The following is a 23,298-nucleotide window of genomic DNA, read 5'->3' as shown; positions in this document are numbered from 1 at the left end:
ACTGCAGAAGTGGATAAGAATAGATTGATTCATTATTATTTTTATACAATGCTTTTATCTCTTTGTATTTGTGCTTTAGTACGGTAAAGGGGGGATAAGCGTCTTTCGTGGGTGGCCTCATTTTTGGGTTAAAAGGCTCAGAAATACACACGTTATTTCTTCATTTGTTTTGACCAATGGTATTGACTATATTCCCTACGCTGTACTCTTCATCTCCACGACTTGTTTATTTTATAACTGGAAGTTTGTACCTCTTAATGCCTTTTCCCTAGTCACCCATGCCCTCATCCGCCTCCATGCCGGCAACCACCAGTTTGTTCTCTGTATTTGAGTCTGTTTTTCTTGTGTTGGTCCCATCCACCTACTTGAATGGTGAGGTGGGGAAGGTGCTGTGATTAGGTCTCAGTCTCTTGATGAGCCTGTGCCTGTGGACTGTGAGCTTTCCAGGTGCTTCTCTTCTTTTCCTCCTCTCCTCAGGTGGGATAGGATGGCTAGACTGGGCTGGAGCTGGGGATTTCTTTTCTCCCATTTGGAAAGCTAGGTGGGGTTGGATATTTCCCTTTCCCCAACCTCTTGGGCTCTGAAAAACCCCTGCAGGTTAGGTTCTGGTCAAAGAGTTTCCCCTGAGGGGTGCCTGGGTGGCTCAGTCCTTAAGCATCTGTCTTCGACTCAGGGCATGATCCTGGGGTCCTGGGATGGAGCCCCGCATTGGGCTCCCTGCTCAGCAGAAAGCCTGCTTCTTCCTCTCCCACTCCCCCTGCTTGTGTTCCCTCTCTCATTGGCCGTCTCTCCCTCTCTGTCAAATAAATAAATGAAATCTTTAAAAAAAAAAAAAGAGTTTCCTCTGAGGGCAGACCTTGTTAACAAGGAAATGATCTGATATATTTCTATTTTTTTAGGTTTTTTTTTTTTTTAAGATTTATTTGAGAGAGAGAGCATGAGTGCGGGAAGGAGCAGAGAGAGAGGGAGAGAATCTCAAGCAGATTTCCCACTTAGCAGAGAGCTGGTAGCGGGGCTCGATCTCACGAGCCTGAGATCATGACCTGAGCCGAAATCAAGAGTTGGACACTCAACTGACTGAGCCACCCAGACGCCCCCTTTTAGGTTTTATTTTTAAGTACTGAAGGTAGGGCTTAAACCTACAACCCTGAGATCCAGAGTCGCGTGCTCTCCTGACTGAGCCAGTCAGGTGCCCTGATCTGATGTATTTCAGAATAATTCCTTATTCCACTACCCCCCCCCCCGCCCAGGGGAGAAAGTGGTAGAGCTCCAGGACGTGAAACAAGAAGGATGGGGTCCTCCTGATAACTGAGTTCCTGAAGTTTGTATCTCTTGAACTTGTCCACACTGAGCCTCCAGTAGTTCACCAATGACAGTTCAGCTTTTCCTACCCTGACGCTGGAGGTTGCTGCTTTGGTAAATTCTCTGTATCTACCTGTCAGTCTCTCCAGTTCGGGTTGGCGGGGGGGACGGTGGTAGCAGTTTGCCCAGTGACTTCCCTTCTCTAAGGAATCAAAAAAGAATTGTTGATTTTTCAGTTTATTCAGCTTTTTACTTTTTGTTAGGATGGGGTGGTGACTTCTCAGCTTCTTAGATGCAGTCCTGGAAAGCAAAAGTCCTCACACATCTTTTAGAAATGAGAAATACTGAGACTAACACCTCTTCCTTTTCTTCCTTCTGTCTGTAGACTGATAGCAGCTATAATTGTATCAGTGGAAGAATTTATTCATAGAAGATTGGCATGTATGTAAGATAATCTCAAAATGAAACCTATTTTACGTATGTTAGATGCTATGATTTGAGACATTACAACGTAGTAGTAAACCGCATATACTGTGGTTCAGATACTGGCTTTGCCATATATGACCTGTATGGTCTTGAGCAAGATATCAGCCTATTTGAGTTTCTTTTCTTGTTATTTTTTTTAAGATTTTATTTATTTATTTGACACACTCACACACACACAGAGCGCAAGCAGGGGAAGCAGCAGAGGGAGAGGGAGAAGCAAGATCCCTGCTGAGCAGGGAGCCCGATGCAGGGCTCGATCCCAGGACCCTGGGATCATGACCTGAGCCAAAGGCAGATGCTTAACCAATTGAGCCACCGGCACCTTAAAAATATAATATAAATATTTTAAATAAATATGTAACATAAGTAGAATGGATCGAAAAATATAAAATGCAAAAATGTAAAATATATTTTAAGAAGGTTAATAATGCCTGTATGCAGAAAAGGGTTAAAAGATGTAGCATAGGCAGACATAGCAGTCCTGAGATTGCCATCCTTTGAAAGCCCTGCTTGCAAGGTTGGCCCTTGGTTGGCAATTTGGATTTGGGAAGGGTTCCCACCATTGTCTCATTAAGAGTTGCTTACTGTGAGGCGCCTGGATGGATCAGTCATTAAGCGTCTGCCTTCAGCTCAGGGTGTGATCCCAGGGTGTGATCCCAGGGTGTGATCCTGGGATCGAGCCCCGCATTCAGGCTCCTCCGCTGGGAGCCTGCTTCTTCCTCTCCCACTCCCCCTGCTTGTGTTCCCTCTCGCTGGCTGTCTCTCTCTTTCCGTCAAATAAATAAATAAAATCTTAAAAAAAAAAAAAAGAGTTGCTTACTGTGCTGAAATTGTGCAAGTGATATGGTTTATGCCAAACACCTGATTTCCTTCAGGGAGTCTGGAATCTAAGACATGCTAAGCACAGAGTGCCTGTCTGAGCAGCCCCCCATAAAAATCTTGGGCACGTAGTCTCCCAGTGAGCTTTCTCTGCTAGACGACATCTTACTTGCATTGTCCCAACTCATTACTGGAGAAATTACACATGTCCTGTGTGACTGTACCAGAAGACTCTTGAAAGCTCATGGTTTTCTCTAAACTCCACCCTACACAACTTTTCCCGAAGCTGATTTGTCTTTATAGCTACTTACTGTTATAAATTATAGCCATGAGTGTGACAATATGCTGAGTCTCATGTAAATCATTCCCTAGCAAATCATTAAGACTGGGAGTGGCCTTGTAGACCCCTCACACAACCTTACTTTGCTAGATTTTTCTAGTAAAAAATATGATTATACTTAGCATAATATTATAGTAATAAATAATAAACACTGATACATGGTAGCTAGAAGTATTATTTATCTCGTGAAAATCATATGGTGAATTTGAATCTTATGCTAAAGGACATGGAACAGGAAAATGGCACTAGCCAAGCTTGAACTTTTCTGAATACTTTCCAAAGTGGATTCCCCTAAAATAATCACAAGTAAGTACTAAGCTTTTATGTATAGTAGAAAATTGGGACGCTTAGGACACTGTATTATTACCGGGACCCTTCTGCTAGACTTGAGTCAATGAAAACTTTTTGAATTCCAGCCAGATAGATACTTGGATATCTTTTCTGAGTGTGTGGTGGGGGGAAATGGAGCATTGTACCATTCTAAGCCTTTGAGAAAATAATTTGCCCTAACCACTTCCTCTGCTTAAAAAAATGCAATGTATTAATAGCTAGCAAGAACCCATTTGAGATCAAGACATGAGGACAACAGGATGTACTTTTTTGTTTTCAAGATAGAACTCTCATGCCTGGCTGATCAACTAGAAAGTTAGATATTTGCATGCCTCAGGAAGAAACAATCCTAGATGGTTTTAGGGTTGTGTTCTCTAGCTTTTATTTACCCGGGCTGGGTCCCTACATGCAAATTGAAGTATTTCTGCTGGGTCCTCCAGGTTTCAACCACCTTCACTGTCATGTTTATCAAAAATAGATGAAAACTTGAAGGCATATATATTTTTTGTTGCTGCTGCCGTTCTTATACTCAGTGATGTGTAGGACTGCCAGGTTTCTGTGGGATCTTGTGCAGGAGAGCTCTGTGTCTCAGGTCCAGGGTGATCCCTCAGGCCATGTGAGCCTGCAGACCCCACGGTGTTGCTCTCAATGGTAGGAAAGAATGCTGTGTAGATTTGTGGCAAGTGCCAGTGGGGGATCATGATTCAGGGCCTCGGGAATGGTGAGCAAGGTCATGCTATCTGCTGTAGAGAATCATATGCCTTTGAAAAATGACTCCTGCCATTCTGTAAAGCTCTGGTCAAGATAGAAGGTAGGCCTGTCAATTGGTTACCAAGTGATCATGCAGTAAAACTTCTCATCATGAACTGGAGTGGATCAACCAAGTCATAAATAAGGGGGTCCTAGGAGCAATCCATCATAAAATGAAGGTGCTACATCCAGAATTGAGAATAGGCAGGACCAGAGGGTACAAGTAAGCTGCATGAGCAGGATCCCAGATACCCCCTCTCCCCCGCCATGGTCCCTCCACCAGTTACCCCAGTGACCCTCCAGAGCTCACACTCATGGCTGTATGGCCATTCTGCATGACCAACCAAAAATGAAAAAAGTCAATTTTGTTTGGCAGATGGGTCCACCCTACATGTGAGTGCAAGCTAAAAATGAACGGTATCTTTTCTACAGCCTTCTCAGCAGCCTTCTCAGCAGCCTTAAAAGACAATGGCAGGGGAGAGTCCTCCCAGTGGATAGAGCCTTAAAAGACAATGGCAAGGGAGAGTCCTCCCAGTGGATAGAGCTTTGAGTGGTATACTTTGTGCGGGAGAGATGTAGCCTGAGGTTAGAATATATATGAAAACTCATGGGCAGTGGCAGATGGCCTGGCCAGTTGACCAGGGTTCTGGAAGGAAAAAGGAGATTGGAAGGCTGCAGACAAGGAGGTCTGGCATAGGGGCATATGAATAGAAATACAGGAGTAGGCATGAAACCTCTCAAATGTTAACATCTCTCAGAGAGCATCTACAGAAGAGGCAGTAAACAACCAAGTAGACAAAATGACCTGGTCAGTTGACTGATGGCCAGCCCCTGTCAATGGCTATCTCATCACTAGCATGATAGACACATGAATCAAGTGTCCATGGTAGCGGGGACAGAGACTATGCAGGGAACAAGCATTACTGATTTCCACTTACCAAGACTGCCACTGATGAATGTCCAGCTGCTAGCAACAGACCTTAGGGAAGACGTTGAGTATAATGGGTTCCTTTTATCCTGGAAGGCCCAGCAGTTTATTCTCAGGAATAGACACATCTCCTGAGCCTGGGTTTGCCTTTCTCTGCATTCTGAGCCTCAGTCAGAACCACTCCATGAGGGCTTACGAAGTGTTTCATTCACTGGTGTGGGATCCCATGTAACGTGGCATCAGTCCAGGGACTGGGGCTCACTTTACAGCACAGGAAATGTGGGAGTGGGTCTGCAATCACGGCCCTATCACACACCACGCCCCCAGAAGCTGCCTTGCTGACTGAGGGAGTGTCGGAACAAGCTGTTGAAGGCACAGCTTGAGGACCAGCTCAGAGACACTACCTGGGGAGGATGGCCTGTGCTGGGATTCTCACTGGGACTTGCTGTGAACGCCACACTGTATCTTTGACACCATAGGGTCTGACGGAGTCCGTGGCCTCGTGGCAGGGTTGCTAGCACCGTAGTGTGGACTTGATGCAGACCTGTTTCCTGCTCCAGGCCTCACTCAAGCCTGGCAGCCTTTTGTGTCACCCAGTATATGGGTCAAAGACTTACCTCTAGCTGTGTAATATGCTGCCTTTGGAACCTAGAGAGGCCCAGAAGGCACTGTGTTTCCTTCTTCACAGTAGAAGATACAAGATAAAATATCCCTTCAGATACAGATGCGGCAAGCCTCTCAGCCTCTGGAGCACGTGTCTTACCAAGGCCTCTGATGTTATCAGCACAGTGTTGCCAGAGTCATAGATTAACGGGATGTTCCGTGCGCTGTCAAGATGATCTAGATCTCTTTGGGCTGTATTGTGACAGAAAGAAGGAGAGCTAATATAACGCAGAGGGAAAACTGTAAATGTATAGTGTTGTCTATTACATGCGAATTCAAGCTGTTTCTGGTCCTTTTCGGACTGGGATAGAAAAGAACACGTCTGCAGAATCAAAATCGACTTCCATTGTCCCAGTCATTGAAATGGTTTACAATAATTTACATGGAAAAAATTTCAGAGTACTTAAGAACAGTGATTGTTCTCTGAGATATTTACAGCTGGCCTGTATGATATTGTACAGATGCTATACACTTTGGCACAAGTGTCATTGCTGGAGTATGGCTTTCTAGGGAAAGTGCTGCTTTGGCCAGAGAGGGCAATACTATCCAGAAATTTAAGGGTTAGACACTTGGTAACCGCATTCAAAGCTGAAGTAGAATGTGAACAGGAATACTTATAAAAGTGGTATAAAAATGATCAACTGTAGGGGTGCCTGGGTGGCTCAGTTGTTAAGCATCTGCCTTCAGCTCAGGTCATGATCCCAGGGTCTTGGGATTGAGCCCCGCATCAGGCTCCCTGCTTAGGGGGGAGTCTGCTTCTCCCCCTCTCTCTCCCTCTGCCCCTGCTCCTGCTCTGTCTCTCTCTGTCTCTGTCTCTCACTCTCACATGCTCTCTCTCCCTAATAAATTAATAAAATGTAAAAAAAAAATCAAGAATGCAAGCTTGATCTATGGAAAGATTTTTTTAAATTCCTTATTTAAATTCAATTTAGTTAACATATATTGTATTATTAGTTTCAAGGATGAAATTTAGTGATTCACCAGTTGCATACAACACCCAGTGCTTATTATATCAAGTGCCCTCCTTAATGCCCATCCCCCATTTAGCCCATCCCCCCACCCACCTCTCCTCCAAGCCTCAGTTTGTTCCCTAGAGTTCAGAGTCTCTTGTGGCTTGTCTCCCTCTCAGTTTTCATCTTATTTTATTTTTCCTTCCTTTCCCCTATGTTCATCTGTCTTGTTTCTTAAATTCCACATATGAGTGAAATCATATGGTATTTGTCTTTCTCTGACTGACTTATTTCGCTTAGCGTAATACCTCTAGTTCTATCCATGTTGTTGCAAATGGCAATATTTCGTTCTCTTTGATGGCTTATGGAAAGACATCTTGACACTCTTCCAGACTGGAGGAAGAAAGAGACTTCAACTGTTATCTCGATTACCTTTTCAGAGTGGGGTATTATTGGTTTAGACCTCCAGGGTTGAGGCTTGTCTCAGAAGTTAAGCTAGATTATCATCGGTGCTTACAACTGATGTTGCTGGTTACCAGTGTCCAACAGAAACACTGTGTCGAGGGATGTCTCTTGACAGGTCTACAGTCTATGTGCCTGAGGCCATGTTAATCTCTACCTAAGATACTACATCTGGCCTGGCAGCTGTGATCAGACTACTACTCAGTTTGTCCTACCAGATTCATTCTGCAGGTGCCAGACTGGTGAATTAATGGAAATATGATGGAGACCGAATCCCTAAATCCTTTAGATGCTAGGATACAATTAACAAGGAGGTATGGGCCACATCGGCAGCCTCACACACCACCAAGCAACTTTCAGATACCAGCAGGGTGTCCTACAATTCAAATCAATTCTGACGCTATCTACCTGGAAATAGTATCATATTCCACAGGTTAAAGGCTCAGTCCTACAAGACTGCCTACCACCTCCCCACATCAGATACCAATCACAAGTCAGCTTGTCACCTAGGCGTCAGACTGGCCAGCTAGATTGGAGGTTCCCAAGACCCTCCACTTAGGTTTGATTAATTTGCTAGAGGGGATCACACAGCTCAAGGAAACATTTTACTTACTAGATTACTGGTTTATTAAAACAGAATATAACTTAGGAGCAGCTAGAGGCCAGAGATGCAGAGGGCAAGGTACGGGGCAAGGGAAGATGTGGAGCTTTCGTGCTCTCTCTAGAGCAAGCCACTCTCCCTGAATCTCCATGTGTTCACCAACCTGGAAGGTCTCTGAACCCTGTCCTTTTGGGTATTCATGGAGGCTTCATTACATAGGAATGATTGATTAAATTACTGACCATTGGAGATTGATTCAACCTCCAACCCCTCTCCTTTCCCCAGAGATCGGGGGATGGATGGGGCTGAAAGTTCCAACCCTCTAGTCATATGGTTGGTTCCCTGGGTAACCAGTCCCCATCCTTAGGTTCAGTCTTAAAGATGCCTTATTAATACAACCAAAGACACTCTTGTTGCTCTCATCACTTAAGGAAATTCCAAGGGTTTTAGAAGCTCTGTGCAAGAAATTGGGACAAAGACCAAATATATATTATTATAAACCACAATATCACAGCTAACATTAGGTGGGAGACTGCTGTCTCATTTCCAGGGCCCATCAGCCGGATGTTGGTGACATTCTGGTTGAATGAACTGGTCTGAAGTATTCAGTTTGATCCAATAATTTTTATTATATCTCTGTTCTCTTTCCCTGGGCCACCAAAAATCACCAATACCATGTGGAAAGGGAAAAATAAGCATTCTCTTGTTTCTTCTCTGCTCTCACCCTCCTTCTGCCTCTTTCCCACATAGCAGCTCCAATGACCCATTATAAAATATGTCAGATCATGATACTGCCCTTCTGAAAGCCTCCTTCTGGTGGCTTCTCACAGCTCTTAGAAGACAATTCAAAGCCTCTCCTGTGGCTGCCAAGCCTTTACGTGGTTTGACACCAGCTTACCTCCTGGACTTAGCTCCACCATCTCCCCATTCACCTCCCTCCAACCGCAGTGGCCTCCTAGCTGTTTCTAACACATGGAGCACATTCCCTCTCCAGGGCTTTTGCATTTCCTGTTCTGTTTTCCTGGAAAACTCTTCCCCCAGATGCTTACATGGCTTGCTCCTTCACTCCATTCTGGCATCTGTTCAAGTGTCTTTTTCTCAGCCAAGCCTTCCCTAACTCTCCTCTGTCATAAAACCTTCCCATTGCTCTTTTTCTCTTTCCCCTACGGTATTTTTCTTTCTGGCACTTATTACATTGTGACATTATATCATATAATTGCTTGTTTACTTGTTTATTGTCTTCCTCCCCCACCTCAACAAGAAAGCACGTTCCACGTGGCAGGCTTTGTTTGTTCCTTGGTACGTCTCCAGCTCCTGGAACAAAGCCTGGCATACAGTGGAAACTCAATATAGATTTGTTTAATAAATAAATGCATGCTCAGTTGTCTGTCTTTCTTTTTCTTTGTGAGGAATCATGGACTCTTGTCGTTAATTCACCACTTGGAACTGTGGTGAATTATTTGTTTTGAAAGGCATTGTTTTAACTTAAAGTATTAACCAGAAAAATATACTAACTTCCATCCCTTTCTGTTCTAATTTTAAGTGCCTGTTTGCTGCAGCTCCATTCAAGGTAGCAAGATCCCCTATGTCAAATAGAAATACAAGGGCTTGATCTCTAAAGCTTTTATGGTCTGTTCTGCCTGTCATTGCCAGGTCCAGTCCTCTCTTGCTGCAGTTTAACCTGAGAGTTCTTAACACGGACATGGTGAGTCTCAGTGAAAGTAATGGGTGGGATTCAGGGACATCAAGAATCTCCGGAAATAGAGCCAGAATTGGGTGTACATATTTCTGGATTACACAGAAATCTCTTCCAGAGGTTAAGAATTCATCAAATAGTGGTGGTTATCACTCTTCCCCATGCTTTCATCCACTCCTTGTTGCTATTTATAGGGCAGAGATTGGAGGAGTAGCAGAGGCTGAACTTCTCCCTTCTCTTCCTTAGAAGGGTGTAATAACCTGAAAAAAGTACAGTCACTGGGAAAGTTGACTATAAATACTAAAGAATGAAAACCTAGATCAACCTAGCTGTTCAACTCTCTTCCCAGCTGCCTCCAGTTCTTTATGGAATGGTATGCCATGCACATTCACACATATTGAAGTCTGTTCGTCCATCCATCTTTTCATCCACCTGTCCATCCACCCATCCATCCGACCGTCCGTCCATCCTTCTGCCCATTCATCCATCCACACATCTGTCCATCCACCCATCTGTCCATCTATCCATCCACCCATCCATTCACCTACCCGTCAGTCCATTTCTCCATCCATCCATCCATCCATCCATCCATCCATCCATCCATCCAAAAAATTTCCCACAGCATGTCATTGTCAAATGAGTGAGACATACTCTGGTTTCTTTTCTTTTCTTTTCTTTCTTTCTTTTTTTTTTTTGCTTTCTGATCCCAGTGACATAATGCCACTTTCAAATACACTGTTGATATGTCTTTCTTCCATGTTATCTTTAGTGCAATTCTAATCTTGGATATTAAGAATAATGTCTCCACCCAGTAATGATTCCATAGCATTGTTCCACGTGCTTTGGGACATGGTTAATATTCACTGGTCAAAGTGAAAATGAGAAGAAGATACTTGTTTCTTCTTGGAATGAAAGTAACTTTATTTTTCCTGTTTAATGAAGTAATGATTGATATAAAATTCACACTTTACTAAAGATAAAATAATCAATTGAAATCAATTCTAGTCTTGCCTGGAGGCCATCCATCACTAGTGATATTTTGGTATGTTTATTTTCATTTTTTTCAGTTCCCACACACACCTATATGCATTTAGTTAGAAAAGGGTGGATTATACTGAAGATGATATTTTGGAGTTTGCTTTGCCATTTCATATATAATGGGCATGTTTTATTAAATATACATTTGTGTTATTATTTTATGGCTATAGAGAGTCTCATATATTGACAAAAACAACTTTTAAAATCCTCATAATAAAAATTATTTTTAAAAATTTATTTTTATTATTTTTTTAAGTAGGCTGCACGCCAAACTTGGGGCTTGAACTCATTGACCCTGACATCAGGTGTCACATCCTCTACTGACTGAGCCAGCCAGGCAACCCTCCCCCCCAAATTTTTAGAAATAACTTATGAAAAATTTGCCTAATGAAAGAAAAACCCTCCCATTGATGGGTATTGGGATCACTCCCTCCCCCCATTATTATAAACAGTATTGGGGAAACATCCTTGTACAAATGCCCATATGCACTTGTCTGAATATTTCTGTAGGATACAGTCTGGGTTTTGGTGTTTTGTTTTGTTTTTCTGTAAAATATCAGTTGCTTGGATAATCTCTAAGGTTCCTTCTATCTCAGAATCCACATTGTGAAGATATCTTAAGCTGTAGTTTGATTTTCTTATTTTTGTATAAACATACCTTACACGACCCAGATAAAAAAAGATGTATGCAATTTTTTAAGGCTTTTGTCTGCTGTTTTTTGTTTTGTTTTGTTTTTTAAAGTAGCCTTCATGCCCAACCTGGTGCTTGAACTCATGACCCTGAGATCAAGAGTCACATGCCCCACCAACTGAGCCAGCTGGGCACCCCTGTTTGGTATGTATGTATGTGTGTATGTATGTATTTAAAGATTTTATTTATTTACTTGAGAGAGAGAGAGAGAGAGCACGAGCAGGGGGAGAGGCGGAGGGAGGAAGAAGCACATTCTCTGCTGAGCAGGGAGCCTGATGCTTGATCCCAGTTTCCTGGGATCATGACCCAAACTGAAGGCAGACACTTAACCAGCTGAGCCACCCAGGTGCCCCTTTTTTAAAGTAAAAAATAATAATTATAATTAAAATAAAAGAAACCCAAATTTTTAGAGATCACTAGAGATTCCGTTAGTAGTATGTTTTATTGCTAAATTATTAGTCACCAGTTAATCTTTTCACCTAGTTTAAACCTGATATTGTTGTAAATTTATTTAACTAATTTCATTCATCAGTGAGGCCTCTCTGTATCCTCTCTGGGAGAATAAAGTTCTTTATATATACTTTCGAGGTTTAACAGTTCAATTTTTCTTTTCTCCTGTAAATGTAATTCTAGGTCTTGAAGAAGAGAGGGGACGAATTGGTAAAATTCTTGGAATTATAAAGAGCGTTAATAGGTTTTCTGCCTAAATTAAGGGAAATTATACACAACAAGTGGACTATACTCTTCATTGTTCGTGTCATGAAAGACAGAGGAAGGCTAGCCGGCTGTTCTAGATTAAGAGGAACTAAAGAGAGGCACCAGCCAAACGCAATACATGATCAAAGGCTTGATCCTGAATTCTGGATTGGGGTAAAATACTTTAAAGGACATTGTTGGGCCAGTTGGCAAAGTTTGAATAGGGACTGTATATGCTAAAAATTCCTGAATTTAATTGTGTTGTTATGTAAAAAAGTCCCCGGTCCCATGAGATACACGCTGAAGTATTTAGGGGTAAAAGGGAATGACTGCCATTTATTTTCAAATGGTCCAGAAAAAATACATTCAACTGTGTAGATAGAAAGAGAGAGTGGTGAGCAAACATGGCAATGTGTTAACAATTGATGCATCAGGGTGAAGGGTCCACGGGAGTCCTTATACCATTCTTGCAACTCCTGTAAGTTTGGATGGTTTCAAAATGAAAAGCAAAAGGGAAAAAAAAATCTGTCAGGGCACCATTTTCTTTTCTTTTAAGAGGAACTTTTTCACATTCTATGTATTAGGCTCCTGTTTGTAATCTGCAGGGTGTGATCAAAGACAATTGTAGCTGTAAAATTTTAGTCAAGTGTAAGATGAAGTCTCTTCCTGCATTTATGTTTCACACCAAATTTTCTTTTTAAGTTTATTTATTTAAGTAATCTCTATCCCTGATGTGGGGCTCGAACTTATGACCTTGAGATCAAGAGTCACTCACTCCTCCAACTGAGCCAGCCAGGCGCCCCACCCATCAAATTTTCTATACACTGAAAGGCAGTCAAGGAAAATGTCAAAATACAAAAAAAATTAAAAAGACAAAGACGCTTAACTGTAAAAGGAAGAATGAGTCACTGTTTTTCTCAGCAGTTTTTTTTAACTTACTATGAAAAACTTAAACCTCAAGAAAAATAGAATAGTAAAATAAACACCTATATGTATATCCATAACCTAGAGTTAACAATTGTCAGCATATTGTCACATATGCTTTATTATTACTTTTTGCTAACATATTTCATCTATGTATTAGTTTTTTGCTAACATATTTTATTTTTTTAGATTTTATTTATGATTTGTCAGAGAGAGAGCACAAACAGGGGGAGTGGCAGGCAGAAAGAGAAGCAGGCTCCCTGCTGAACAAGGATTCCCTTGTGGGACTCAATCCCAAAACCCTGGGATCATGACCTGAGCCGAAGGCAGACACTTAACCTACTGAGCCACCAGGGCGTCCCGATAACATATTTTAAAGATGTCATGGGGAAGCTCTAAAAACAAGAACAGTTTTCTTTATAAGTACAATACAATCATCATCCCTGCCAAGATTAACAATAATTCCTTAATGTTACCTAATGCCTAGTCTATATTCAAAATTTCGCATTTGATCCCAAATGTGCCTGTCATTGATTCATTCAAATCAGGATCCCATCAAGGACCATAGATTGCACTTAGTGTGTATTTTAATTCTCTTTTCATCTAAAACTGACTACTTCCTTTCTCTGGGTTGTAACTTTTTTCCTCTTGTGACCAGTAAATATAATGGAGAGCAGGGGTGGGGGGTGGGGGGGAGATGATGAATAAGGAGTTTGAATAGTGCCGAGTCTTTATAGATTACATGGGCTCATCATACAGAAGTATTTAATTAAAAAAACCAGGGATGTTTTTATCTCTTGGATACAAAGTGAGTACCGTTTTGAGTAGTTTACCATCTCCTTGAGCCTCACTGTTCTCATCTGTATAATGGGGATGATCACCCTTGTCCTGTCTCTTAGGAGGGTCAAACAAGACAGAGCTTGTGAAAGCATTCTCTTCACGAATACGCACGTGTCAGTCAGCCCGGCTTTATTATTTTCTCCAGCAGATTGAGCTAGCATGAGACTTTAAATGCAGTTCAAGGCAGGGGGGACAAAGGAAGAAAAGTTCTGTTATGACCCGTTCATTCTCTGTTCCCCTTTCCCCTCAAAGTCCAAACCCCAAGCCTAAATCCACGGTAATAACCTTTAAAACCAAAGTTGGAACTCTGGGCGGTGGGTTCCCCGCTCCCCCTCTGAGCGGCTGCGGGGCAAGGAAGCGAGCGGCGGCGGGCGGAGCACGGCTCGGGGCTGCAGGGCGCTGCTGGCACAAACAGCCGGACCCTCGGCTCTCGCACCCACGCCCTTTCCGCCCTCCGTGCGTCAGCGCCCCAGCTCCGCGCTGCTGACAGTGTTATTTCCTGTGGCAACCCAAGTGCACAGGACGGGCGGATGAGCGGCGGTGCTGTCGCACTGGTGACACCTAGGGTCTGGCTCCGGGAAACGCCTTCGCTTCGCTGCCTGGCCTTGACCTGCCAGGTGTTCTGTGGGTCTGAGCAGCCCCTGTCCGAGGGGCGCTGTTTGGAACGTGGGACGCTCTGCGCCTGGGGCCACCCCTCGTGCGGCCATCTACTGCTTCTCCTGTGAAACTGAGCTCTACTGTCTGTCGTGGTCGAAGCCCTTTAGCTGGTCACACGAGGCAGACTTTAGGGGCCGTGGGATCTCTGTGCTGCAAGGGACGTCAAGCTCATGGACTCCAGCACGCAACCACTAAAAGCGAAATGTCCTTTACACTATTGCTTACAGGCAGTTAATGGAGTGGTTAAGAGCAGGACTTCTGGGTTGACATTTCTGGCACCTTTTAGTGGTTATCATGTCACACAAACCACTTAGCGGCTCCTCAGTTCCCTCATCTGTAAAAATGTGGCTAACAGTAGTACCTACCTCATAGGGTTGGGAGGATTAGCAGAATTCATAAAAATCTATAATCACACACAGCAGTTCCTGGCGCGTCGGAAGCATTATGTAACTGTTGCTGTTTGCGCGTAGCTGGGTAGCCTCTGCATAAGCACCTCCAGAGATGGAGAACTCCCCAGCTTATGCAGCAAGCCATTGAACCGTCGGTCAGTTTCAGCTATCATAGGCAGCTCCTTCTATTTTACCGACTGGGGGCAGTGCCAGAATATATCGGGTCCTGTGGGAGCCATTTTGCATCTAGTGTGTTCTATCTCTGTGGAATTATTTATCTCCAATTTTGTTGATTTACATGTGACAGAATTGAAGACCAGAGGATTTGGGAAGCTTGCCTAGAGTCAGTGATTAAATGTTCCAGTCAGAATTTGAACTTGGTCCTCTCGGGCTCCAGTACCTTCAAAAATTGGAAGATAACTCATTTTTCCATGGAGACTTCGGTTTCTCACAGTGGTTGGCACATCATAAATCCTCAAATGGTAGGAATTATCATTAATTTATGTTAATACTTTATATGTTGCCATGCCCTTTTGAACCATCCGTTCCTTCTTCTTTTTTTTTTTGCCCTCTTGCCATGGCGTGCCGCTTACAGCTTTTTTTTCCTTTGCTTGATTTTACGTTTAGAATGTCAGTAGAGTGGTCTTGCCTCTGGACACCTGTGTCCCACAAAAACAATGAGAAACATTTGACGAGAGTCCCCTTTGAAGTTACTTTCACCTATAGTACAGAAACTTTTAAAGCCAGAATTCAGTCCCTTAGTGGTTCTGGGAAGAACTTCTCTTACTGCATATTCTCTAGATGATGCTTCTTCCTGAAGACTCAGCATAATTGTATGTCAGTCATTTCTCGTAGCCCTCCATCAGGTGCTTCACGGTAGCCTCTTCTTACACATGTCAGGATGGAGTGCTTCTGAGGCCATCTGTGCCATTGTGGAAAGCTATTCATTCATTCATTCATTCATTCATTCATTCAACAAATATTTATTGGGAGCTGAGAGCTGTTGCCAAGCACTGAGCTGGGAAATGGAGCTACATTGGAAAGTATAAACAGCAACTTCTTCATAAGGTTGAACCAAATTCTGCATCCCTTGATTTTTCTACTTATTGGTAGCGCTTCTGCCCCCTGAGCAACAGAACAACATTAATTTCTGGTCCTCATGATAACCCTTCCTATACTTGAAGATAGTTTCTGGCTGCCTGTGTAAGATTTTTTTTTTCTACAAGCTTTCCTTGTAAAGATACTATTTTCTTTAATATTGGGAGGTGACCCAAAGGTGATGAGAAAAGTGGGTCTTATATACTTTCCTGAGCCTCAGTTTTGCTACTGTGAAATGAGGAAAATTGTACACAACAGTGGTTGAAAACCTCAGAGACTGTGTTACTTGTCTGAAATACACTAAGTGTGTGTGTGTATTAGTGTATATTAACAACATTAAGGGGCACCGCAGTGGCTCAGTCGGTTAAGCATCTGCCTTCCGGTTAAGCGTCTGCCTTCTGTTCAGGTCATGATCTCAGGGTCCTGGGATTGAGCCCCACATCGGGCTCCCGGCTCAGCAGGGAGTCTCTTCTCCCTCTCCCTCTGCCACTCCCCTTGCTTGTGCTCTCTCTCTCTGTCAAATAAATAAAATCTTAAAAAAATAATAACATTAAATAAATTTATTTTTATTTTTTAAAGATTTTTATTTGTTTATTTGAGAGAGAGCATGAGTGGGGGAGGAGCAGAGGGAGAGAGACAAGCAGACTCTGAATTGAGCATGGAGCCTGAGGCAGGGCTCGATCCCACAACCCTGGGATCATGACTTGAGCTGAAATTCAGTCAGACATTTAACTGACTGAGCCACCCAGGTGCCCCAATAACATTAAATAACTTTAACCGAATGCATATATGTACCAGGTGCTCTTCTAAACGCTTCACATTTATCAACTCATATACTGTCATAATAACTCTGTAGGGGTGTGTACTACGATTAGTCCCATTTTACAGATAAGGAAACGGAGGCCCAGAGAGCTGAAGTAAGTCACCCAAAGGCACACGCAAGTAGGTGCTATTGCTGAGAGTTGATCTGCAACAGTGTGGCTCTAGGAGACTTGCTTGTTATGTGTCTCTCATTGGTAGCCATTTTTGTATCAGTGAGGCAGAGAAAGGAACAAGACTTGAACGGTTCAGAAGGTAAACAGGAGCTTACCGACTGAACTTAGAGGCTGATCTTTGACCTGTGGTATCACCCACTGCTTTAAATAATTTCCTGCAGTTTGAAATTCAGTCTCTCAGGTTCACAGTCTGGCCTTAGAGGGGGCTTCCTCTCCTCTGACAGCAGCGCCCCCTCTCTTCAGCCCCCTCTTCCCACGTGCTGCTTCTCTCTGTCCCTCATTGTGTGGTTCTTGCCCGCAGATACTAGTTTTCTTTCCTCAGCACGTCCCTTGTTAGTTTCTTACACTGGTTCAAGCTGTAGCGTACAAACATGTTTTTTCATTTAAGTGCAGTTGTCTTGGTATAGTTTACTTTCTAGCTATTTACCACCCTACATCAGTCTGCTTACCTGGGAAATCATACGTTCAACTCAAATCACAAACAAAGGGGTAATTTCCTTAACCTATATAGAGCTTTTACAAATCAATGACAAGGACAACAGCCCAGTAGAAAAACGAGCAAAGGGTATGAATAGACAAGTCACAGAAGAGGAGCTACAGATGACTCTTGTATATGTGAAAGGACCCTCATCCTTGATTGTGATTAGACAAATACATGCCAAAGGGATGGTATTTTTTCCTATGGCAAAGATGGGTGCATATCTATACCTATGTCTGTATTTATATCTATTTATCTACATATGTGCTGATGTATGCTGTTGGTGAGAGAGATTCTCATGATTGATCTTGGGAAAATACACGGGCATAGCCTCTACGAAAGACTGACAATTATTTATCAAAGTCATAAATACATATACCTCTCATGTAGATCACATTTCTCTCTCTCCCTCTTTTTTTAAAGATTTTATTTATTTATTTGACAGAGAGAGAGACAGCCAGTGAGAGAGGGAACACAAGCAGGGGGGTGGGGAGGAAGAAGCAGGCTCCCAACTGAGGAGCCTGATGTGGGGCTCGATCCTAGGACTCTGAGATCATGCTCTGAGCTGAAGGCAGAGGCTTAACGACTGAGCCACCCAGGGGCCCCTGTAATGTATTTTTCTTTTCAAATTTTTGTTCTCAGAGTTAACATCCTTTAGATCTTAACTACCACTGTCTTTGTATTCCCTGACTATGTGATCTTAAATACTCCCTCCCCCACCTCAACCCCCAAAACTTGTGCAAATGCTTTTGAAGCTTCTGCTTACATCACTCCACCATTGTTGCATTGGCCAAAGCAAGTCACATGGCCAAGTCCAGAGCTAGTGTGGGAGGGGACCTCACAAGAGCATGGATACTGGGAGCATGGGTTATTGAGGGCCATCAATGTCTTCTGTCCCACTCATCATTCATAATTCTCTTTATGTCCTTTAGAGAATTTATCACAATCCGTATTATCATTTGCTTACTGGTTTACTTGTCAATTTCCTTTGATGAGAGAGAGGAACTCCTACAGAAGTGCATTGACCGAATTGTCTTACTGCCAGAATCTGTCAGTGTTTGGCACATTGGCCAACAATAAATATTTGTTGAATAAATAACTGAGCTCTGAGTTTCCTAAGCTGTATTCAGCTCATTTACACAAGAAAACCTGTGTTGATGTGATCATGGAAAGGGCTGAAATTCCTCTCTCCAATTTTAAGCACTTATAGTACATTTTTATTTATTTATTAATTTTTAGACTAATCTCTACACCCAACGTGAGGCTTGAACTCATGACCCCAAGATCGAGAGCCACATCCTCCACCAACTGAGCCATCCAGCATCCCCCCACCTTAGTAGTGCATTTTAACAGTTTTCTGAAAACAATGCCTCCATTTAAAGTTGTAGTAATTTCTTACATCCAAATGGAACATAAAATCAGATTTTTCTACTTTTGTCATTTCTCCATCGTACTCTCAGAAACTTGGGAAATATTTGATGACCTTTGTTAGTTTATAATATTTCAAGGTGTAATCTTTTTACTGTGGCAACATAAAATTTACCATTTTTAAGTGTCAGTTTCAGTGGTATTAAACATATTCCTATTGTACAACCACCACCACCAATCATCTTTGCAACTTTTTCATCTTCCCAAACTGAAACTCTGTATCTACTAAAGATGAACAATGCCTCTTTCCTCTAGCCCCTGGCAACCACCATTCTACTTTCTGTCTTTGTGAATTTGATTACTCTAGGTGCCTCATGTAAGTGGAATCATACGGTCTTTGTCCTTTGTCTCAAGTAATCTTGATTGTCTTTCAAAATAGTTTCATGTTCATTTCTTTATTTTTATTTTATTTTTATTTTTTTAAGGTTTTATTTATTCATTTGAGAGAGAGAGATACAGCCAGTGAGAGAGGGAACAAACGCAAGCAGGGGGAGTGGGAGAGGAAGAAGCAGGCTCCCAGTGGAGGAGCCTGATGCGGGGCTCGATCCCAGAACGCCGGGATCAGGCCCTGAGCCGAAGGCAGATGCTTAACGACTGAGCCACCCAGGCGCCCCTCACATTCATTTCTTTAGAGAGGACATATCGCAGAAGAGATTTGTAGAATTGCGGTAGACTGAGAGTAACTTCTAACAAGTTGTTCACTGCAGACTTTCAAATCATTGGTGACTTCAAGTTTCCTGAACTTTTGTCATCCAGATGGCCCTGAGACTATAGGGATCTATTTTTTTTTTATTGTATGTTAGTTTTTAATTGTAACTATGGGAAATTCAGAGCTTTTTTTTTTTTTTTTTGCATGGAGCTTAATCTGGGGTCTGAACTCCTGACCTTGAGATCAAGACTTGAGCTGAGATCCAGAGCTGGACGCTTGACCATCTGAGCCACTGAGGTGTCCCTGCAGGGAGCTTTTATACAATATACTTTCGGGAATTTGACAGCTATGAATTTATGAGGTAAGGTGCTCCTAATTTTGCTTCTCCTTTCTAATTCTGCTTCTTTGATGAATACACAGGATTCTTAATCTTTCAGGGTACAGTGGGCTTATGCTTCTTTGCTGGTAGCCTGGAAGGGAGGAACAGGAAGGAAGGGATAAAACCCAGGAGATAATGCATGACTTCGGGATGCCGGTATTATTTATCTTATTTAAAAAATTTTTTTTTTAATTTTTATTTTTTAGTAGGCGGTATGCCCAACATGGGCCTTGAACTTACAACCCCTAGATCAAGAGTCACATGCTCCACACACTGAGCTGGCCAGGTGCCCCAGAATGTTGGTATTGTTTTAAATTATGTAGTTTATGCATAATCAACTTTCTCAATTCTTGTGCTAATTTGTTACTTAAAATCTCTCAGTACACATCCATTTGTGAATTTGACAAAAAGATAATACATTTCTCATGTGTATTTCTTCAGTTTACATTTATCATCTAATCCTCATAGAGCAAACCTATAAGATAATGGTGAAAATACTGCATATACCTTAGACGTGGTAAAAGAAAATCTTCATACAAAATACGTTACAGGAGCAACTTTATTCTAGCTGAGTGACCTCAGACAACTTACTTCCCTTCTCAGGGACAGTGTCTTTGGTTGTGAAAGACATTCTAGATATTGGTTCACCAACAACAAAGCAAAACCACTTATATAGAGATAGTATATAACTTAAATTGATTTTGTGCATATTTTATATATATTGCATAGGAATCAGAATGGAATATCACTTTTTAAGAGTAGAAGACTGTGTTTTCAGATGAGAAAAAGACAAGAGGTTTCATTCCTACTTACCCAACAGATCTAGGAGGCTGATAAATAAATAAATATTTCTTCTCTCTCTGAAAAGACTGTGTCAGAGTTTTAGCTGTATCAGAATTGCTTACATCATACTTTAAAGCAAGGATCCAGAGAGTTTAACTGGAAACATACAGTCTTCATGACAAGCTGATGAAGTGTGAGAATGAGGTTAGCTGGATGCAAGGATATAAAGAAAGAAAAGATGGTTTTGTAGACACTCAGCTGGACCCCAGTGGAGAAAGGTCACACTAACATTCCGTAATGTTATTGCATTCGGTCAATGGGGGAAAATTCTTCTAAGACTTTTAATTAAGGTGAGGATGGCAAACAGCATATCAACACCTTCCTGGAGAAGCATTAGTCACCTGGAGAATCATTTCCACACCCAAACACCAAATATAGCCGGGAACAAGGATGAACAGAATAACGAGATTTCAAAACGATGTGTTCAGACCCTCATAGAATGAAACACTGTTTGTAGGAATTAATTTCTAATAGCCTGGTGGTGGTGGGCGGAAACAGAGGGGAAGGGTGGCTGGTAGTCAAGGGGGGTTCTGCCTGCAAAGGCTTTGGAGCTGGAGCGTAGGAAGCAAGGAGGGGCATTAAAACACTGAACGCTGAGGTGTACAAGTTCTTTTCAGGTCATGGTGTTTGATCTTCTCCCCTCTACTGAAGGGCTCTGTGGACTCCTTTGTCGTCAATACTGCCCTAGACCCTTACGATTTAAAAACGAATGAGGATTGGGTGCCTGACTGGCTCAGTCAGAAGAACATGCGATCTTGATCTCAGGGTGGTGAGTTCGAGTCCTATGTTGGGTGTAGAGATTACTAAAATAAATAAATAAATAAATAAATTTATTTATTTAAAAAATGAGGCTCCATCTTGAATCTGATTCTTCAGGTGTCCAGTCTACCAGCTGCAAGGAAGCAGGCAGGATGGGGATGGCTGGGGATAAGAAGTACTTAACCATCATGACGTGGTGCTGGTAGGGTGTAACAGATGTGTGTACAGAGCCATCGGAGCTGAGGGGAGGCCCTGACTGACCCTAGAATATTCACAAAGAGGGTCACATTTGATCTAGTTTTCAGGAGGTAAAGGGACAGTGGTAAGTGTGGGAAGGGATGGGCCAGCCAGGAGAACTGGCATTTCAGAGAGATGGGGAAAGGATGTGTGTACAGAGCCAGAGAGGCTGAAAGAATAAGGCATGTTCGGAGTGTGGCCATTGTTCCTCACCATTAAAAAGAAAGTTCCAGCTTCCTTTAGATCGTGTTCACTGAATGTTTTCATGGCCTTGACCTCCAGCCTGGATCTTAGGGCACTCAGTTTCCAATCCCCACCAAAAAAGTCATTGTGAGTGTAACCTGATACAAGATTCTAATTTAGCCAATCATGGAAGGCTAAAGAAGAGAGGGCCGGAGGCACTGAGTGCTTATGAAGTGTGTGGCTACGCCCTTTATAGCATTATCATAGTCCTCATAACAACTGCATGGACTAGGTACTATCATTCATTCATTTATTCATTCATTCATCCATTCAAAGTAAGCTCTATGCCAAATGTGGGGCTCGAACTTACAACTCCAAGATCAAGAGTCACATGCTCTATTCACTGAGCCAACCAGTTGCCCCATTCCCATTTTTTTAAAGATTTTATTTATTTGAGGGAGAGAGTGTGAGCATGCAAGTGGGGGGAGCAGCAGAGGGGGAAGTAGTGGGAGAAGGAGACTCCCCACTGAGCAGGGAGCCCAGTGAGGGACTCAATCCCAGGACCCTGAGATCATGACCTGAGCTGAAGGCAGATGCTTAACTGACTGAGCCACCCAGACAACCATTCTGTTTTTCATTCCCATTTTGAAATGAAGACATAGGCACAGAGAGGCTGGGCATCTTGTCCGAAGTTATCCTGCAGGGATGGTTCTAACCCAGGCAGTGTGACCGAAGGGCCTCCACTCTTAGCCAAGGTGCTATTCTGCCTCAAGACTGTGAGCACTGCCACCACCAGGACAACAAACAACAAGGCATCATGTGAGCATCTCACTCACCCTGGGGCTTTCCCTCCTCATCTGGAAAGGACAGAAAAACAGTGAGGGAGTAGGTGACTACATACTTGTACTAGACTACCAGATCTGCCTTCAAGGGAGGACCAGTTCTGAGGGTTATCCATAGCCAGCCCTCTCCAGGATTGCCTGGGTCTGCCTGGGCTGCTGAGCTGCCTTGTCCAAGGTCATGCCACTTGCCAGGATGTACCACATCCAATGACTAGTTCAGGGGGCTATGTAAAGGTCCGGCATCTAGGGGCTATGTAAAGGTCTGGCATCAGTAGGGCCATGCTGGCTCCTGTGCCTCCAGGGGAGGTTGGCTGAGCCCGTTGCTGGGTTCACATGGCAGCTCAACTTTTCCCTCTGTCCCATCCTGCTTCCTGTTGCAAAGGTGTTGACCTCATGGACATTTTTTAATGAACATCTTGCCACTCAGTCTCAGAGCCTGCTTCCCTGGGAATGCAGTCTGTAACAACATTAATTCCATTGACCAGAGAAGTCTGTGGCCTCTCAGATTGTGTCCAGTGTAACTTCCATTCACATTACAGAACGTCCTCAGCTCACGTGGGTAAACCCATGATACGCTGAAAATATCATGTCAAAAATGCATTTAGGACACCTAACCTACCGAACATGATAGCTTAGCCTAGCTCAGCTTAAACGTGCTCAGAGCACCCACATTACCTTACAGTTGGGCCAAATCATCTAACACAAAGCCTATTTTATAATGAAGTGTTGAATATCTCCTGTAATGTATTGAATACTGTGCTGAAAGTGAAAAACAGAATGGTTGTCTGGGTACAGAATGGTTGTGAGTGTATCGGTTGTTGACCCCCGTGATCGCTGGGCTGACC

The 23,298-nt window shown here is 42.8% G+C and overlaps 1 protein-coding gene across 1 annotated transcript in view; it reads left to right on the top strand.

Moving 5' to 3' along the window:
- Positions 1–14,873: 14,873 nt before the first annotated feature.
- CEMIP2 (cell migration inducing hyaluronidase 2) overlaps positions 14,874–23,298 on the top strand; it is a 105,287-nt gene continuing 96,862 nt past the window's right edge. Inside the window, exons 1-2 of the mRNA XM_034647214.1 lie at positions 14,874–15,044; positions 19,421–19,571. The gene's annotated coding sequence lies outside the window, so the exon portion shown is untranslated. The remainder of the gene's footprint in view (positions 15,045–19,420; positions 19,572–23,298) is intronic.

The sequence above is a fragment of the Ailuropoda melanoleuca genome, chromosome 17 (genome assembly GCF_002007445.2).
Source record: "Ailuropoda melanoleuca isolate Jingjing chromosome 17, ASM200744v2, whole genome shotgun sequence".
Taxonomy (NCBI): domain Eukaryota; kingdom Metazoa; phylum Chordata; class Mammalia; order Carnivora; family Ursidae; genus Ailuropoda; species Ailuropoda melanoleuca.
This window is presented reverse-complemented; position numbering and strand designations above follow the sequence as displayed.